Genomic DNA, 19352 nt, shown 5'->3' on the forward strand with positions numbered 1-19352 from the left:
GCTGTCTCATTCGTTAAAATAATGCAAATGACATTCCAAATGTCTCCCCATTAAATTGATGTATTAAGCGGTTAAAAACTTTTCAAAAGTTTTTGAATTAAGAAACCATTTAGGAAAAAAAAAAAAAAATCATTATTTTGTCATGCATGCACCACAAATTCTATTCATATCAAATTCGACTAATGATTATAAAAAAAAAAACATTTGAAAGAAAAATTGAACTATGAACTATGTTAAGTAAAAATATTAGCCAGTCTACTTGATGATTAATAACATACTACTAATACGACTATAAATAATTAATGTTACACATATGCAATATATGCTGTTAAAAAAAAAATCACATATTTTGTTTGGAAAACAAAAAAAAAAAAAACAAAAAAAAACCAAACAAGATATGAATAACACATTTTTAATTTTTTTAGTTGCCGTTAAAGATTTTTAAAATTTATTTTTAATAACCAGAACATACTGCTACTATGACATCTGGTGTCATACGGTTAGAGACATTTTACAATTCAACTTAACGAGAAAGAGTCTCAAAACTTTTGATATTGAGTGTACTAGTACTACTACTACTACTGCTGTGCTAATTTTTTTTTTTAAATAAAAAATATACAATATATTTAGGGAGGAAAAATCCATGAATGTTAAGTGAAAAGAAGTGTTTACTTAAAATCATGAATTGTCTTAGATTCGATTAACATATTTAAATACAGGTTACATTATCTTTTGAACGAACTTTGTTTTTGAATCCAATAGTAAAGAATTTTTGTCTTATGCCAACAATTTTTCTGTATTTTTTTTCCACATATGACAATTGAAGCACTTGAAATATTAATCACGTTCAATTAAAAATGATAGTCTATAATGCCTTTTTTCAACGAAGCAGAACATGCGTTCATAACCAGTTTGACCAGCAGATGGCAGTGCAACACAACAAGTGAAGACAAACACAAGCCGACTCCAGAGTTGTATGTTTTTAGGTAAACAAATCAAATTAAAATGAAATAGGATATGAATTCATATGGCAGAATCACACAAAAAAGGATGTCCTAAGTTTTACAACAAAAACACACAGACTTTTTGATTTCCCGCCCCGGAAACTTGCCTTAACGAGCTCCAGATTAGTCTCCATATTTGATTTTCACTCTTCATTAAGTGAGCCACCTGGATCCTTATTTAAGCGGCTCCTCTGCTCCCTCCCTCCCTACACAAGCAACCTGCCAACTTTACACATTTACGGCAACTTTCCTATCTGGCCCCGATTTTTCCATTCGGGCGGCAGATGCACCGCACCGCAAACAAATACAAACACATGCCTGGAAAATTGATCCCGGGAATACTAAGCCAGTTTTGTTGTAGGAACCGACTCTCTTGTCCTGACTAGAGTCGCAGTTAACTCACTGGCTGCCATTGACAATAATAAACGTCCAATAACTCTCCCTCTGCGAATTGAATCGACTTTATCAATTAACTGCACCTTCCTAACTGATTTTTTTTGTCAAGACCTGGAAATATAACATCTACTAAAAACAAAATGAATTTATAACTAGTAGACGTTCGTTAGCCGCCACCCACCGACTTCAAATGGATTGGATGTCTATTGCTGTCAATGGCAGCCAATCAGTTACAAAAAATATTTTCAAAATTTCCAAAATACAATTTTGATTTTAATAAATAATGATATGTTGCAGTTTCTTTGTATTTGTAAGGGCTCTGAAAGTCGCATTCTGGATTAGCCCTAGCTTCCGAATTGATTTTTTTTTGTAAATAAGCCATTGCAGTAATGTAAAAACTACTAAATCCAACATCCAATCCACTTAAAGTGGGAGGCCAGCAGCGAATAGAGCGCAGTTGGCCCGTGGGTCGTAGTTTGGACACCCAATATTTTCTGAATAGTGTGTGCCAATCTGTTGTGGTCTGATTGGGCGTGCAGACGCCACCTACTGGATTCAAGGGTTACGTTTTGGATAAAACTGCACAAAAAGAAGAGCGACACGCAATGTAGACCAGGCATTCTCATTTCATCATGCGAGCAGCCTCGCTACTTTCCCGCCTGCGGTGATTGTCGGTACGGCGCGGGCCTCTCCGAACGAGGCCTCGGAAGAGAGAAAAGGCATGGCGACGGCATATGGCCGAGGCCGCGCAGCTCCTAGCACGCATCCCTCCGTAATTTCCGCGTCACGCTTAACAGGACGGATAAACGGCGAGGCGGCGGTAACGCGCCCGAGAAAACCAGGCCTCTCCGAGGTACGGCGGGAAGAACAGATGCTCGAATAGCTCGTCGTCCGCATTTAGGAAGCTGGATTGAGTGTCATATGGAGACTTTTCCCAATGTGAACATTGGAATTTCCGATGACACATCCTCCGCCCCCCAAATGAAGCATTTAATAATATGATTCATTCAAAATATATGTGCATACATTTGCACACTGATCAATGTTTTGGTTAATTCCTTTTTCCTTCTTACGCTACAAAAATAGACGAGATCCAATAAGCTAAACGATTGACACAAAACCCGGTTCAAATGATTATTTTATACGATGAGCTTTTGTACTAGGGAGGATTTTGTGTTTTATACAAAATCATCAAAATTAGAAGTTGCTCACAATTTAATACATGGTTCGTGGCTCAAATTTAGAAGCAAGTGGATGGATTGACCCAAATTTAAGCCTGGAAATGGCAAAAACATGCCAGAAATGGCAGTTTCATGCTTTTTGTAGGTCTAACCATGCTTCTGAGTAAACGGGGCTAGATTAAAAAATAATGTATATATATATACATCTATATGGCAGAAAACACAAACAAGGTTGTAAAAGCAGTTTCTGCTCTTGCACCCCTCCTTAAGATAAACTGCTGTATTTTAAACCAAAAGAACTGTCGTGTTTGACAGAACAATATGTCTATATGCTGCCATAGCAGTTTCATGGTGCATTAAGCCCCAAACTATTTCTAATTTGTCCGTTTTACCCTGGAGACCCCCGTTTACAGATGCAGTGCGATAGCTTTTGTTTCAACCCAGCCATAAGAAGAAGGTAAGTAATTATATTGATTATTTGAAATGTCTATCATTTTTAGCTTAGAATCATTGATTGATGTCTAATATTTAGTTTAAAAAGAAAAACGACTGTATATAACCATTCACTCGCATATTTTAAACTTTTAAACAAATTACGTCAGCCGATCGATCGGGTCCGATCATGTCATTTTCAAAGTATCGGAATCGGCAAAAGAATATTGGACATGCCTTTTTTTAATATATATATATTTTTTTTAAATCAAATTTTGTTTTCTAATTGTATTTAACGTTGCAGACATAATATGTTACTCTCATCCAGAGTCTTTAGTTTAGGCTTAAGGTAGGGTTATCAAATTTATCCCGTTAACGGCGGTAATTAATTTTTTCAAAATTTATCATGTTAAAATATTGAACGCAATTAAGGCATGCGCTGCACGACCCACTCACGCATTGTCGCGTTCAATCTATAATGGCGCCGTTTTATCTATGCATAGAGCTAAAAGGCAGCGTAAAATGAGTAGAGTGAATTTTGGCAGTCTTTGGAGCTTTTTTTTAGTTGGCTAAAGCCTTACAATCCCTCTCCCTACGATTAGAAATATCGTGGGAAGCAATGTGGGGAAGAAAGGTAGTAATTGATCTTTTTCTTAACACCCTATGTTATTTCCCAACGCAGAGAAGATATATCAATTGGTACCACTACGCACAGTCATGGATGCACTTCCCATCATGCATTTGGGCAGAACAGTTAAATGGCTGCAGTACCATTTACTGAAAGCTCAACAAATACACTAGATGGCAATATTTAGTCACAATATACAAAGTCACATTTACCCTCTAAGAATTACAAGTCTTTCTATCCGTGGATCCCTCTCACAGAAAGAATGTTAATAATGTAAATGCCATCTTGAGGATTTATTGTCATAATAAACAAATACAGTACTTATGTACTGTATGTTGAATGTATATATTCGTCCAAGTTTTATTCATTTTTTTTCTTAATGCATTGCCAAAATGTATATGATCGGGAAAAATGATCGGGAATGATCGGGATCGGATCGGGAGGAAAGAAACATGATCGGAACAACTCTAGTCACAATGAAAAAATAGTGTCTGTAAATAGGTCACGGATATCTACCTCATACCTATCGCTTCATTTTTTTTGTTACTGTCGCATTTTCCCCGATATTTTAGATGATAAATAATTGATCCAAACAGAGAAAAGAATCTGAGTGTTCTTATGTTCTGAACAGTTTTAGTTTATCACATGGGACTTTGAAATACTCATTATGTTTAATTTATTAAGAGACAGCAGCAAATAAGAAGGGGTCTAATGGGGACAGAAAGGAAGGAAGCAGACAGAAGAGGAGAAGAACAAACGCCAGGTAATTCAGCGTGCTTTACATGAATAAAATCAGCAAGAAACAATTAACACACAGCAAAACAGCTGAATTTCTTTGTCTTTTCAGGTCCATTGAGACTTTTTTGTTTATAAAAACCTGACAAATTTTGGTTAGGTTTTCATATGCAGTACATTTCCCCCACACTTACTGGCTCTTGAAAAGTCTCACTTCCAGGAGAGGTCAATAAAAGTTTGCGTATTGCTATAACGACAAATAACGGGTGCAGTCTACTTCCTGGAGTCACACTGAAGGCACATACTTTTTTCCCCTCTCTTGTCAAAGGCTCGGTTCAAGCTAAAGCCACTTGATATAACCGTCATAAATATGTAAATATGAGTGCAAGGCTACGTGCGCTCGCTCCCCTCCCGAAAAAACAACCGTATTTTTAGATGGTTTTAATGAATACAGGATGTTTATAGACGGGCCCGCCGCTCTCTGTAATTCGCACAAAAGAGGAGAAAAATCCACATTCTCCCTCCCCGTCCCTCAAAGCGCTCCAAGGAGGAAGAACAAGCGGCGCGAAAAGCGGGATTGTTGTGTGCCTTCCTTCGCTCTGCTTTTAGGCTCACGTCCTATTAGACAAACACACCCTGCAGTGGAGGGAGGGAAGGAGGGAGGTGGCGCGCGCGCACACATCAAAAGTCAATTTGTGCGCTTGTTGTGTTTATTAAAGTGGCAGAAAATAACCTCAAAAGCCAAATCAAAACTTGTTTTCTTGATTTTTTTTAAGACAGTGTGAAAGACAGAGACAAGTAAGGAAAGATTCCGCGCCGGAGTCTTGGAGCGGAATCGAAAAAAGTATTAAACTACAGTGTTACCTCGAGATACGACAGCTTCGGTACATGAAACCAATCATCTTTTTCACTTCATATGACGGAAAATGCTAATACAATATGATAATATGTTATACTATCATAGATTATACAATTCATAAATGTAACTTTGTTTGACTATAAATGTAAACAAACGAAATATACTGTACACACCACAATGCTCATGTAACAAAAGAAGAATGTAACTTACAGTGAGATGACATAGCGAGCTAGGGGCTGCCGAAGTTAGCTTATCTTTTAGCGCTCTGTGTTTGCTATCAGCTCGAGTGTCTGTAGAATGAGCTTTCCGTAATTTTCAGACTATAAACTGCTACTTTTTTCCCAACGTTTTGAATCCTGCTCTTATTTGTTGATATATTTGGATTAACAGGGAACACTTTATCTAACAGCGGCGTCAAAAGACTGTCATAAGACCGTCGTAATTATGACATGATACTGTCATAGGCATTAATGAATGCTTATGACAGCTGTCATGAAGTGTCATCTGGAAAATTTGGTCACTAACTCATTTATGTCACACTCATATCTTTTACATCGATTCAAAAGTGAGATGATTTGCCAGATGACACTCAATGACATCTGTCATAAGCATTCAATAATGCTCATGACAGTGCCAAGTCATAGTTATGACGGTCTTATGGCATGCCTGTCAAATAAAGTGTTACCGCTTAATATATTTTAATGTCAATATCTCATAATACAGTGATGACAGATGCGACTTATAGTCCTGTGCGGCTTATGTATGAACAAATGCCGTTTTTGTGTCAAATTTGATGGGTGGTGGTAGTCAGGTGCGTCTTATAGGCCAAAAGTTACAGCAGTTAGAAGTAAGCCTGTCGCAATATGCAATAATTCCATTTATCGCATGGTAAATAAAAATGAAGGCGATAATTTTCCCACTGCGATTTATCGCTTCACGTGCAGCTGACGTGCTGTTAAAAGTTCAGCTTCCTTGTTACCAACTACGCAAAATGCATTTTGGTTCTGGGCCCGGCAAAAACTAGCGCCGGAGCCAATTTGTTCCCATTATATCCTATTGTTCAACGTATACCGGTGTTCTGTGTTGAACATGTGTTCTGAGAAATTTTGCAACCCATCAAAAATTGCTACCTTGCAGTTTTGCGCTTGCACGTAACGTTAAAAATGGCCGCGAATGCAACCATTCCAAAGTAAACACTACAAACTTTCTTTAAAGAAAGCAATATTTACTTAAGTTTGATCATGTAAAGACATGTACAAAAGTTCTCAGACACATCCTACCATGTTAGCTGCACACAGCAACTGCACCCCGCGCTCTCACTGTTAACGACTTCGCCGCGTCGTTAAGTATTAATTTACGCCATTTTCGTGTTGCACATGTATGTTTATGATGTATCTAGTTTAGTTAGCACCTTTGGATAACACTGAATGTCCAACTGAATGTAAAAGAGGGCATTTTCAGCGCCACAAAAGCTTTGGGAGCAACATTTTATAAGGGAGCAAATTTTGACAGAACACCGGCGGGCCTCCTCCGTTCGCTAAGGTGACAGTTCTTATTGTGGTAACATCGCCAAAGAAATCGCCAGCTTCGTCAGGTTTCTAATCATTTATTCCATCAACTCGCCGAGTGTCCACTGCTGTTGACGCCAGTATTGAAACAGAAAGTAAAATAGCGCTCTTCTGCTCACCGTCAGATACAGCAAAAAATTAGAACCCGATTCGTTACATTATTACAGGTACTGTACTGTATTTATTATTATTATTATATTATTGTTATTCTGATATTTCTTCCTATTTTATTTCTTTTACTCTTTGTAATTGCTATTTGCAATAGTAACAGCAGTATTTATTAAGGATGTAGTGTGGGTTTTTGGGCTGTGGAATGAATTCATGGAATTATTATAATGTATTCTTATGGGAAAATCCTGCTCGACATACGACCGTTTCGATTTACAAACAAGCTCCTGGAACGAATTAACTTCATATGTTCAGGTACCACTGTATTACACATGGAATGCCATTGCAGAAGCTATGAGGGAAAAGTTTTCATTGGCCTAGATGCTTAAATTATTAAGTGGAATTTTATTTTTTTCTTAAAAAACAGATTTGATTTATTCTGTGTGTCTGTGCAGTATTAATATTGTTGTCTTTTACTTAAAAGAGGCATGGTCTATTGTTTTTAGTAGTGATTTCTTAAAAAGCATTTTTGAATTTAAGAGTAAAGATTTATTGCGTTTAAATGGGTGTACGTGATCTATTAATGTATACTGTATTGTCACAGTGTTATTGTAAATTTTTATTTATTTATTTAAATTGGGGGGGAGTGCAATAATATCGCACATCGCAATAATTTATGAAATAAATTATCGCACACTAAAATTTGTTATCGCGACAGCCCTAGTTATAAGAAAGCGCCACTAGGGACTGACGAAGCATTACAAAAAAGACAGGTGTTTTAGTATAGCTTGGAACAAATGAGATGATTTACATGTAAAATGTTATTCATTATATGGAAAAATCATGATACGAAGGCCACTCTGGAACAAATGAATTGAAACTGTATTGATACTGAAATGTTATATACAGATGCAACAATTAATGGCAAAAGTATCAATACTCGGTTACAGTGATCCCTCGCTACTTCCCGCCCTCAGTCCATGGCAGATTTTTTTTCAATTAAAAAAGAAAAAAAATACAGATGAGCTGTCCCGAGCCCATCGCGTAGTCTCACTTTTGCTCCCTCCCTACGTCTCCCTGCTCTTCGTTTGTCAGGCCGTGTACCAGAGTTTATTTTTAAAGTTCACAATGTCGACAAATGTTTGGGTTTGATCTTGCCACAGATGCTTGTAAGCCGTAACTTCAAAGCGCCGGATGCGTCAATCATCATTTAACTTGTTAAACAGTTGCTGTGGCAACTCATTGCGTGTAAGTGAGCAGCTGGAGCGGATTGGACTGGACTTAGTCAATGAAGCCAAGCATTTTTCTACTACTTTAGTCTTCTTTAAAAATAATTCGGTGTGACAGAAATATGTTTAAAACTTATCATAATTATTGCATTTGAAGTGCTTAAAAACCATTTATTAAAATACACATTTTTTAAAAAAAAATTATACTTTGAGGGGAAAAAAGTGAAAAAAACATGTCTTATACTGTATGTATCTGTTTCAAATGCAAAATCTGAATAAATCATTGAACACACACCAAAAAAAACAAACAAAAAAAACCCATTTTTTTTTTTAAGGAGTTGGGGGTGCTGCGCTACTTAGCGGTTTTTCACTTATCGCGGCGGGTTCTTGTTAGGTTTTGTGTTTGGTTTCCCCTTGTGTGACTTGCCCCTGTGATTACCCATTGCTCTCACCTGTGTGTGTTTTCCCAGTGTATCCTGCAATCTGCATCCACCTGTGTTACCCAGCTGTTCCTCGTCTCGTTACCCCTTGTCTGCGTATATAATGACCCAGTTTCTTGTCACTCCTTGTTGCGTCATTGTCTATGTCTGTCTTTACCTAAGTCAAGACCCGTCCAAGCCCTCGCGTACCTGTCCATCCGTTTAAGTAAGTTTTGTTGATCCATAGTCCTTTTGTTTGTACTTTGTGATTTTTGTTAGTTATTATTAAAACGTTTTTTGAGTTCACTGCCTTGCTGCCTTTTTTTGTTTCCCTGCATTTGGGTCCACACCACCTGCCTGCCCGCTCATTCCTGACAGTTCTGGTCCCCATTAACCGCGAAAAATGAGGGTTCACTGTATTTGTTTTTGCAGGTTACCAGATATTTGTTGCCATAGTGTAAATTAGATTTTGTACATATGGTATATTTTTTGTATTGTGTTGGCTGCAATTGACAGCAAAAGTTCATTTGCCTCCCCCAGTCAAAACGAATTAGACGTTAAGTGCCGTCGATGGCCGTGAAAGATGAGCAATCATAGTCAGCCCTTCCAGTTGAAATGAACTGGACTTCAATGGCAGGTAATGAGTTCACTCTCTTGTTAATCTTAGGGTACTTTTGGGTCACTTCCTCTTGATTTTGGGTTACATCTAGGACATTTTTGATTTTGGATGTCTAAGCCCTTGGGCTGTAAAAGGGAAATAAAAGAAATTCATTCATCCTCTCGCAGAGCTAAACAAGACATGGAAAAACGTATCCATGCATTCATTTTGAACAGATTCTCTAATTGCAATGGATTATTCACAGGTCTCAGAAAAAAATCTATAAGGAATGAAGGATTTTTTCCTTTTGCATTCATTCAACTCTCAGAAAATGAGTTCATTTGGGCCACTTCCTTGTTATTGTTTGGAAACATGTTGAGGAATTCCACGGTCACTAAATTAGCCGCAGTGCATCCATACATATTACCAAACGTATAACGACTTTAATCTCATAATTTTACGGCATTTTTCTCGTAACATGATGACTTTAATCTCTTAATATTCCGTAAAGTTACGCAATATTACGAATTTAATTAATTTTTTTGGGTCAAATGACATGACCTTTTACTCATAATATTTTTTGTCATCGTATTACAACGTATGACTTTATTCTGGTTATTTTCTGACTTCATTTTCATAATATTATGAATTTATAGTTGTAATATTGGGATTTTTTTTCTCATAGTGTATGACTTTATTCTCGTATTACAACATACGACTTTATTCTTGTACTATTGCAACATTTTTACTCATTTTTTTTTGTGTGTGTCACATTGTATTACCATAGACTTCATAATGTTGTTGACAGGACACAGGGCGCGGGGCCGATGAATAGGGGGCCTATCTCCGTCAAAGCTGACCGAGTAGAAACACAGAGAAAGAGCTTTATACATAGAAATTCTTGTGAATAAATGCTTACATCTCCGATTTCTTTATAGATATGGGCGTAAAACAATTTTTGGTCAAAAGCAAAAAAGAAAAGTGCAGTTAGCATTTATTTTACGCAAATATTGCAAACTATGACGCCAATGCCGTGGCGGCTAATTTCTCGGATTGACTTTTTTCGCAACGTTTCAAAATGCATGGATGGTATGAAAACTATAATAATGATGTTGTATCTTCGAACAAATCACTCCCGAGACAATCCTTCCTGTTTGTATGCGGTACAGCTTTTGTGCTTTTTCAAGCAAGATCTGGCGTTGGATCGTGCGTCCGTTTGAGAATAACTCCTCTTGATATGGGCAGGCCCACTACTTGAAGGCGTGGTGTGACCCGTCAATATAATTATGACGTCTATGGCATGACTCAATTCACGTAAATTTACGACTTAAATCTCGTAAAATTATGACTTTATTCCCGTAGTCCTATTTTTTTTTTTTTTAGCCCTAGTACTCCGTCGCACCAAACGAAAGCAACCGCTCGAGCGGAATTTTCCAGACATTCCACCGGGGGCGCTATTGATGCAAATTTGCCATGTTATGAGTGTGGGAAAGCCCTCCAAATGTATTTGGCCTAAGGATAATAACAATGAAGAAAGGGAGCAATGTCAAGCCTTTAATGAGAGAGTCCTTTTTTTTCCTTCTTCTTTTAAATAAAATAAGCGAGTGAAGTGCACGTTTGTTCTTGTCGGCAGTGCGCGGCGCCTCTCAAACTATTTCTGAGGCTGAAAGATTGGCGTGGAGATAAAAGCTCCGCTGAGCAATTTAAGCCCAAACACTGCGATGCTACAATCTGTCTTGTGTGCCTGATAGCGCTTTCCTTCGCTCGCCTCTCCAAATTACTTTCTTTCATATCTAATTATATTTGCTAATGATCTTATAAGAGAATAATGGAATGTGCTTGATCTATTACCTTTTTTTTTTCCTGCAGTGCATAAATACAATGCGGATGGAAATGACTGCAGCAGACGGGAAGAATGTTTTTTTTTTTTTTTTCCCCCCCTTTCTTCTTAATGTTTTTGATGAGAGGGGAAAATGGAGCCGGGAGCGGCGAGGTCGTTAACGGCGACGGGCGGCGAGGTCACGCCGACGAGCGGATGCCGACGCGTCGCCACGGGGAGGAGCCCCGGAAGAAAACGGATAGCTCGGACGCTCGCGGGATGTCGCTCTTTAACTCTTTGGCTAACGTTGACGAAGGTAGTCGTCCGATCGTGCGGCGCTCGAGCATCCTTCAGCTTTTATCGCTAGTACATGTTCAATCCATTAAATTTGTTTAGATTTAAGTAGGGATGTAGGAAATCAGGCCCGATTGTGTCATTTTCAGAGGATCGGAATCAGGTAAAAAAGATCGGGTTTTAAAATGTATTTGTTTATACAGAAGAATGAATCAATGGCAGTCAAACGTTAAAGGGAAACAAACAAACACTCTCTTTTTAAAAAATATTCTCTTTCCGTATTTATTTACTCATTTGTTTTTCCTTTTAATTTCATATTTATTTGCATTTTTTGGTAAACATTGTTTTCATTTTTACATTTCTTTATAAAAACAAAGGGAAAAAAGTACCATCATTTTCACACTATAAGGCGCACCTGACCACCCACCAAATTTGACACAAAAATGGCATTAGTTCAGAGATAAACCACACTGGACTACAAGCGGCAGCTGTCCTCGCTATATTATGGGATATATACACCAAAAGATATGAACCGGTAATGAACCACCACGAAGCTTTGAACCAATTGGTTGCAAAGTTTCATTGCTTTAAGAAGCTTTATTTGGCCATCACTGCTCCCTTGGAGGAGACAGTCAACCTCTGCTGCCACCTGCTGTCGACACGGTTGTCGTACCTCACGATACAACACGATACAAAAGCTCACGCTAACCATCTCACAATATGGAGATGCGACGATTATCGATACGTTGGTCAGGAAATCAATTTAGGATATTCAACCATAGACTTCATAAAGATATTGACAGGTCAGATTCAAACCTTCAACTTCGCCACGCCTTCAAGTAGGGGGCTGTCCCACACTCCGCTTCAGTCGGTCGCAGTTATTATTCTCAAAAAACATGCAGCGATCCCACGCCGGATTTAGGTTGAAAATGTACGAAAGCTTTACCGCATACAGCCAGTAAGGATTGTCTCAGGAGTGATTTGTTCGAGGATTCAAGGTCATTATTATATTTTTCGTACCATGCTTGCATTTTGAAACGTTGTGAAAAAAAATCAATGGGAGAAATTAACCGCTACGTCATTGGCATCATAAAATAAATGCTAACTGCCCATTTTTTTGCTTTTAATCGAGAATCGAGCCTGTTTTACGTTCATATCTATAAAGAATTCAGGGATTTAAGCATTTATTCACAAGAATTTTCAACGTAAAACGCTCCTTGTGGTGATAAGGCGGCGCCACAGTGGCTTAAAGACTAGCGGCACATTCGACATATTTATGTAAAATAAATGCTAACTGCCCATTTTTTGCTTTTAACCAAGAATCGAGACTGTTTTAGGTCCATATCTATTAAGGATTCAGGGATTTAAGTATTTATTCACAAGAATTTTCAATGGAAAAACCTCTTTGTGTTTCCACTCTGTCAGCTTTGGCGGAGACAGGCCCTCATTAACTCATTCACTCCCATCCATTTTCACTGGAGCAACCCCCTTCGCTCCCGGCCGTTTAGCTGGATTTTGACTGATTTTGCAAGGCCCACAGAAAATTCTATTCTATTGCTATATAAACATGGACTCCACCAAAAGAAAGATTAGACTCTCGTCTTTCAGCAGGAAAAAAAATTAAGTTCATATCTTTTTCCATTCTTTAGATATCAGCATTAGAAAATAGCTTAGTTTGAGCAATTTTCTAATTTCTGATGAAAAAACAGAGAAATTGAGCTTTTTGTAAAAGCATACATTTCAAACCTTGACATTAATACAGCTGTTTTTTTTGCTTTTGTGACATCCCAAACATCTGAATATTTTTTTCCTTCTACAACATAACATAAACAACAAGACAAATAGAGCTTTTGATAGCAAAGTAACTATTTACACATAACTAAACTATTGAACTGAGAGATGACGCTGTTGTGGCCGCGGCTGTATCGGCAGACGGGGTAAACCTTTCCCTCATCACCGCCTGTCTGTCTCATCAAGATAGATTTTTTTGAATCTTTCTTTTGTAGTGACCACTACTTCATAACAGAATTCACCTAGGGAACTTGTGTGGGGCATGTGCCTTGTGTTGACATCGTTCTCCACATTTTTTCTCACGCTTCCAACTTCTGTTTCCTGACTATTTCTCTTCATTCATTTCCTTTCATTATCCGATATGAGTTCTTACTCCAGTGGCCAGTTTTATTGCTTTAAAATTGATTTTGAGTGTTGAGCTTTGGAGCGAACTTGCATCAGAACCTAGAGATGTCTCTTGTGAAAAAAACGTAAAAGTATAAATACATTTTTGGGACACTGAAACAATTAAAAATAGAACGTATTTATACGTTTTTGGGAGCAAATGGGTTAATCGGCCCCGCACCCCGTATCCCCTCAATATATTATGAAGTCTATGATTCAACAAACCAAGTAATACAGAGAAAAAACATCCTTCTGCTGTAAGTTTATCACTAGACGACGTCCAATCCATTTGAACTGGGAAAGTGGGAACGAATGAACCCTACCCACTTCTATGACCGTCAGTGGCAGCAAGGTCATTTTGGGCCATCATCTCCTGTTGATTTTCAGTCACTTCCTGATGATTTTGGGGCATTTCAGCGTCACCTCCTGTTGATTTTGGTTAACAGAACAGGAATTGAATAGGCAGCGACTCAAACTCAACAGGGAGTGACCTACAAAAAGCCCCGAAAATCAGAAAGACTGTGAATGTCTGGCTTCGAACGAACGAAAGTTCATTCGCCCTTCCTGGTCTTAATGGATTAGGCATCTAGCGCTGTCACTGGCAGCCATAGAGTTAACCGAGACACTATTATGGTGGAAGATTAAACACTTACACCCAAGGGCGTAGGTTTGCACAGGGACGGTAGCGACATAACACTAGCAACTTTTTAGGATGCTCAAATTGTCCCCACCAACTTTTAAGCAGCCTTATTTGCATTTTATAATGACTTCAGTTATATACGTCATTTAGATTGTCTTCCCATATGTTAAAAGGATAGAATTGACCCTACCGTCATTAAGTAAATTATTTTTGTTATGTTCAGACTTACATTTACCCCTTTTGACTTGCTAAATGTGTCAGTCCATTTTTTCCTCTCAAACACACGTTTGATCGGCTGATGAGTTATACAACATGTCGACAATATACTGCCTCCTAAGCCTTCTTCGAATAGGAGGAATATTAGACTTCTGCACCAGCAGCCACTGCAACTACTGCAAGTAATATAAAAAGACGTCAATGTTGTGGAGTTGGGGAACATACCACAACCATTGCTACTGAAAAAGTTACCATAACATTAAACTGTGAATTCTCTGACCTGGAAAACTCAAGTAGGAAGCTCTTAGAGAGGTGTCCTCCTGTATGTGTTTTCTGCTTTAAAAATTAAACTGTGAGAAATGTAGTGAACTAAAGTCTACCCCCTTCTTCCCAGTTGTCATTTTTATTTTAATTATGTGGTCTTAAAGCAGCCCAGAGGAGCTTTCTTATTTGTTGAGTTTGGCTGTGTTTGTGGACAAAAGCAGTAGTGTTTTCCCTGAAGGAAGGCTCCATTTTTATTTTTGTTATTCCCAAAAAGCTTTTTGTTCATTTATTTATTTATTTTTGCATTCTTGAATAGAGGTTATTAACAAGTTTGTTTTCGTTGTGTATGTTCTAGGGCTGTCAAAATTATCGCGTTAACGGGCGGTCATTAATTTTTAAAATTAATCACGTTAAAATATTTGACGCAATTAACGCACATGCCACGTTCAAACAGATTAAAATGTACAGTACAGTGTAATGCCCGTTTGTTACTTGTTTTTTGGTGTTTGGCGCCCTCTGCTGGCGCTTGGTTCCAACTGATTTTATGGGTTAGTACCATGAGTGAGCATGGTGTAATTATTGACATCAACAATGGCGAGCTACTAGTTTATTGTTTGATTGAAAATTTTACAAATTTTAATAAAACGAAAACATTAAGAGGGGTTTTAATATAAAATTTCTATAACTTGTACTTACATTTATCTTTTAAGAACTACAAGTCTACTAGAGAATGTTAATAATGTTAATGCCATCTGGTTGATTTAATGTTATAATAGATAAACACAGTACTTGAATAGTTGAATGTATATATCCGTCTTGTGTCTTATCTTTCCATTCCAACTGTAATTTACAGAAAAATATTGCATATTTTATAGATGGTTTGAATTGCGATTAATTACGATTAATTAATTTTTAAGCTGTAATCAACTCGATTAAAAATTTCAATCGTTTGACGGCCCTAGTATGTTCATAAAATGTTTGTGCAAATATTTTAATTTAAAAATTTGATAATAAAATCCAGGCATTTATTCTGGAAATTTTCGGAATGTTTCTTTAGTAGTTTTTGAAAACAAAGAGTTTGAATCGAACGATGTATCACTTGAACCAATATACAGGAAAGTTAGTCGGAGTCAATGGTGTTATTGATCATTTAGCCTATCAATTAATTAGGTTCATACTCATGAGAAATGTAGCCCTGACCCCCAGTTCACCCCATCTGTTTGGTTTTATTAGTGTTTGGTTACCAGCAAAAAGTGTAATGCAAGTTATGCTGTTATATCGTCCTCTACCAATGTTGAGACCAAACCTACGCCCTTGCTTACACCTTTTTAAAACAATATCTCAGTTCTTGGCACGAGCGTATAAGTAACCTTTTGGAATGCAAAGTATCACGATATATCACCATTTCAATATTTCGTCACACCCCTATTCCACAGCGTGTTGTGAACTGACATCACTAGTAGACGTCCAATCCATTTGAAGCATTTTTGTTTAAGCATATCTCCAATTGCTCCTTTCTTCTCTTCTCTTCTCTTCCATGTCATCCCCTCCCGCGCGCGAGGATCCATCACGGCCACGACAGCCACTCTAAAGCCGGAGCATTAATGGACGGAAATGGCATTCGATCTCTGTTTGATCTCCTAATCATCGACGCTCGAATGATAATTAGTGCCCTCGCAATCCTCCAAGTCGTGGGGGAGGGCGGTGACGACAATATAATACAGAACACGCTGCCCGCCCGTGTTTAAAACCAAACGCAGAAAGTAGCACGACGTCGTTCTGAAGTGCTTTCTGCCTCTGCGTTTCCCATCCTCGCCCTCGCGCCGTCTGTGATTCTTTTGCGCTGACATAATCCTGATTGATTCGTTCAGCAGATAAAAAGTGGTCCACTTTTGCCCTTTTACTGGGTCGGGGGGGCGCGTAACATAATACGGCCTTTTATTCATCAACAATGTCACATAATGGCGCAGGAATGCGCAGGCAGAAAGGCCACGGCTTTAAATGGCGGCGACACTGTAAAAGAGGAGAACGAGCTCATTAAGGACGAGCCCGAGCCGCCGCCCGCCAAACGCTAACAAGGTCGCAAACTTGGTTTCTTTTACGTCAACCTCGTTTTTAGCCGCCAAATAAATGGAGAGCGCATTTTATTTCCTCCCCAAAAAAACGCTGGCTCAGAGGTGGGTAGAGTAGCCAAAAATTGGACTCCAGTTAGAGTAGCGATCCTTCTAAATAATATTACTCAAGTTAAAAACCCTCCAGCACAAGGAATGAGTGACATTGTGAGTAACTGCTTATAAAGTCCATTTAAAAAAAAAAAAAAAAAAAGGAATCCACGGATAGAAAGACTTGTAGTTCTTGAAAGATAAACATGATTATGAGTTAAAATCATTTGATATTGAGGTTCTCATTTTTATAAAATCTGTAAAGTTAGTTTAACTAGTAGGTCGTCATTGTTGTTGACGTCACAGGGCGGTGACGTCACATGGTTACGCTGCGGGGCTTCCAGAGTATGGCTTTAGCGACAAACGTGTCATCTGTTTAACCCTTTCAATTTGAACGTTAATGAGCATGACAGCACTGTCCATATTCCACAAAACGAGCAGCAAAAACGAGACAAAACCGGTGCTCTGCCAAAATGTGGCACTGCGGCGAAACATCATACAAGAGGTGAATTTGACACCTAAAGTACTACCGTGCGCTTTCAGCTTGTTTTGTTTAGATGCATACTAGACATGTGCCGATTACTGGTTTCAAGGTATACCGTGGTATGCCACGGTTTCAAAACCGCAAAAATGTTCCGTCATACTGTTCCTAAGGTATTAGTTACTTTTTTACGTACCATAAATGCAGGGAGAAATGCCTCGCTTGCAGCTGCAAGGCTCAACCCTCCCCCACGGGTTGTTGCCCAGTGTCAGTGAGTCAGCTGTGCGACACGACGGCTGGAGCAGGTGAAACTCCCCCCATCGAAGAAAAGGAAATCGCTTGTATGGGAATACTTTGGCTACAGAAAAGTTAGTTCTAGTTAGTCCTTAGAAAAGGAGGGCCAACTGACATGTAAAACATTTTTACGGAGGGTGGCTGCCAAGGTGGCTGTCAATACCTCCAATATGATTTCGCATTTATACAAAATTAAAAGTTCATAAACACTGTCATGAACGTTTCCCACCAGTTACGAGAGTTAACTCCGGCGTGTTTAGTGTGTCTAGCGGTGGTAAAACGTGTTGAGAAAGAGAGTGTGTGTATAATGTAAACATGATACGAGTCATACACACGTGCTTTTTTTTTTTGTTCTGTAATAATGTTGAGCTGTTGCTGTGGGTTTTGGCTTGCCTAAAGGACTGCATTTATTTTAATTTTATTTGTAATATTTCAGTGAATTTTTGTTATTATTAATTATTAATTTAACGTTAGACTTATGTTCCAATCTGCTAATATTTTGAAAAATAAAAATCCTGGTTAATGGGAATTTTTATCATTATTTTTAAACCTAGATATCTCAAAAGTAACACATATTTTAATAACTGGAACTGCAATACCGTGAAACCGTGATATTTTGGCTTAAGGTTATCATACCGTCAGAATCTCATACCGGCACATGCCTAATACAGACAGAACGTACTTAAGATGCCTTAAGAAAATACTTCAAGGTAGTAATATCAAATAAGGGTGGTTCAAATACACCAGTGACATTTTTTTGCGTGCAGTACTTCAACCTGCATTGTAGCAGCGTTTGGGTTGTGTCGCTCATGTGAAACGTGCCGCGCCACTCATCCTCACCGGTGCTTCAAGCTAGGCTGCACTTGAAGGCTTGCTTGTTTTGAAACACACTCTACTTGCTAATAATTCAACAACTGATCAATTAGCCCCGATACAAAAAAAAAAAAAATCAGGCTGTGAGGCTCGATGAATACTGGCCCATGCTACCAAGTTTGAAGACAATCGCTTCACAAATGACAGAGGAGAAGAACTTGGAAATTAGCCTCCACAAGAACAACAACAATACCTAACTGGCAAATTGACAGGCTTTTAGCCCGTAGACACACGAGTTCAAGTTGATGAAAAGTGAAGTTCAATGAAAACGTTGAATTGGCACGCCTGAGAAGCTTATGGCGAATATACACTCTGTAGCTGAAAAGGCGGAGCTAATTAGCAAATAGGCCAACGCTATATAGGCCACTATGCATATTATATGGGACAACCCTACCTTGGCCTGCTTAACACCAGAACAAGAACTATGACTAAAAATCTTGACGTCCACTGAGTTGAACCGGGAGGACTGGCTAATCGTTCAATGCCATTGACCGAGCTAGATGTTCAATTCATTTTGACTGGGATTAAACGAATGCGCAGTCAATGGCCCTTAGAGATGAGTATTCACAGTTTATATGAATTGGACTGACAGGCATCGAGTTTATTTTGCGTCACTCCCTTTCAGCATTTTGGTATCGCTTTCTGTCCACACGTCATTATCATTTCCTGTGGATTTTCGGGCATTTACAAGTCACTTCCTGTACATTTTGGAGCAATTGGAGGATCAAATGATCACTGCCTTACAAAAAGGATTGGACGTCTAACGATGTCAATAGGAGCCAATGAGTTGTGAAAAAAAAATCTAAAATTTTCAAAATTAACCCTATTTTTGTTCTTACTTTTTGTTTCTATGAATTTCATTAATTTAGGACGTTCTATTTTTTTTGGGTATTTTTCAATTGTAACTTTTCTCTATCTCTCTAGATCAGGGGGTCCGCCTTTTGCGGAAATTACAGCCTCGATTCTCCAAGGCGTTG

The 19352-nt window shown here is 38.4% G+C and overlaps 1 protein-coding gene across 2 annotated transcripts in view; it reads right to left on the bottom strand.

The window, feature by feature from the left end:
* Positions 1-19352, bottom strand: part of znf536 (zinc finger protein 536) — a 542639-nt gene that overhangs the window by 3300 nt on the left and 519987 nt on the right. The gene's annotated exons all lie outside the window — the stretch shown is intronic.

Source organism: Corythoichthys intestinalis, chromosome 1, assembly GCF_030265065.1.
Source record: "Corythoichthys intestinalis isolate RoL2023-P3 chromosome 1, ASM3026506v1, whole genome shotgun sequence".
Taxonomy (NCBI): Eukaryota; Metazoa; Chordata; class Actinopteri; order Syngnathiformes; family Syngnathidae; genus Corythoichthys; species Corythoichthys intestinalis.